Source organism: Formica exsecta, unplaced genomic scaffold, assembly GCF_003651465.1.
Source record: "Formica exsecta isolate Colony F162 unplaced genomic scaffold, ASM365146v1 scaffold614, whole genome shotgun sequence".
Taxonomy (NCBI): domain Eukaryota; kingdom Metazoa; phylum Arthropoda; class Insecta; order Hymenoptera; family Formicidae; genus Formica; species Formica exsecta.
Window position 1 is genome coordinate 1193443 of NW_021853375.1, and position 1669 is coordinate 1195111.

Consider the following 1669-nt stretch of genomic DNA (forward strand, 5'->3'; position numbering starts at 1 on the left):
ATCTTCCGGACTGCTCCCGATAGCAATGATTTCGATAACGAATCAACGACAGTTACCATTGTCATTATTTTCGATTCGCGAGATCGAAATACACGCGAAAAAATATGTTCTTTCATTATTAAAAAAATGTATCTCTTTATTAAAAAATATATGTATATAACAATTTTTATGGAAATGTGGTCACGAACGACTATATTTATGAATAATAAAATACATGTATTGTTATTATAGCTAGTGTTGAATGTGCAAGTAAAAATAATTCTTGGGTACCAACTGTTCGAGACGAATTGAACCCGATAACAGCAAAATTTAAAAAATTTTAATTCAAACACTTCGCAAGATAAAATAAATCGAAATAATTTCAAGTTATTAATTCTAAGCTATTTTTCTGTAGCGTTTAAATAAATTAATTTGCCGATATTTTACTGATATTGGGATACCCATTCGATTTGTCTCGAAATATTTTTTTAAGTATCCGCACATTTTGTTATATTCATATACATATATAATTTTATATAATATAATATAATATAATATCATAACACCTTCAAAAAAGTACAAACATTTTTTGAAATAGTTGATTTGCGCATGTATTTTATTATATATATAGAATAGTACACATATATCTAAAAGCATTAATCCAGGACTGATGTCCTAAAGTTGCGGGATGTCCAATATCTGCAAATAGTTTCTTAAAAGAAACCAAAAACTAATGTTAATATCCAAGTGCCTAGAAATAGTTTCTCGAAAGAAATCAAGCATTATATTAATTGACACTTAATTTTTAAAATATGTTCGTTCGTAACCATAATTTTTTTATCAAAAAAATCAACAAGAACGGACAAACTGATTGCAATTTGAAATTGTTAAAAAAAAAAAATAAATTTATACACAATAGCTATATCCATGTTTAATCTACCGTTAAGTCTTTCTTATAGTTTTTCTTTTTCATAAAGACAATAATAATATTAATATTAATAATGATAGAAGAACATTTTTAACAAAGAGAAGAAAATATATCTTTCTTCTAAATATACTGTTTATATTGATTCCTTAATCCGATTTTAAAAAGGCGTGTGGCGCTTGTCGTTGAGTTATTACCGAAACCATTGCTTTCAGGAATCGCCAGGAAAACCTGGAATTAATTCCAATCCTGCAACGAAAATCCCCAATTTTCAACAAAGCACCGAATTAGACGTCGCGAATGGATCTTGCAAAAACCAACAAGAAATAATTCTCCACGATGAAGACTGTTTCGACTACTTGCCGGTACGAACCAAACAACTTTATTAACGTTCACCTGACGAGAGGGACAGCGATCGCGTTCAAGAAAGAACGGAAAGAACGAAAAGAACGGAAAAAACGCGGGAAAAACATGGTGTTTTCGTAGTGTAATTTATTAATTTATTTCACGAATATTTGGTTGCAATACGGAATTCGTAAATATATTAACCTCTAATTGAAAATAAATCATAAAATTCGTAATAATTTATTCGTGATTCTGCAATATCGAAAATGAACATTAAATTCCGTGAATGAGAAGCTAATATATTTAACCGTTAGTTTAACATCGAATCTTCATATTCTTATTCGATATTTTTTATATTTAATATCAAAGAATTATATTATTTGTAAAATTTGTAAAGTTTGAAATATATATATAATATAT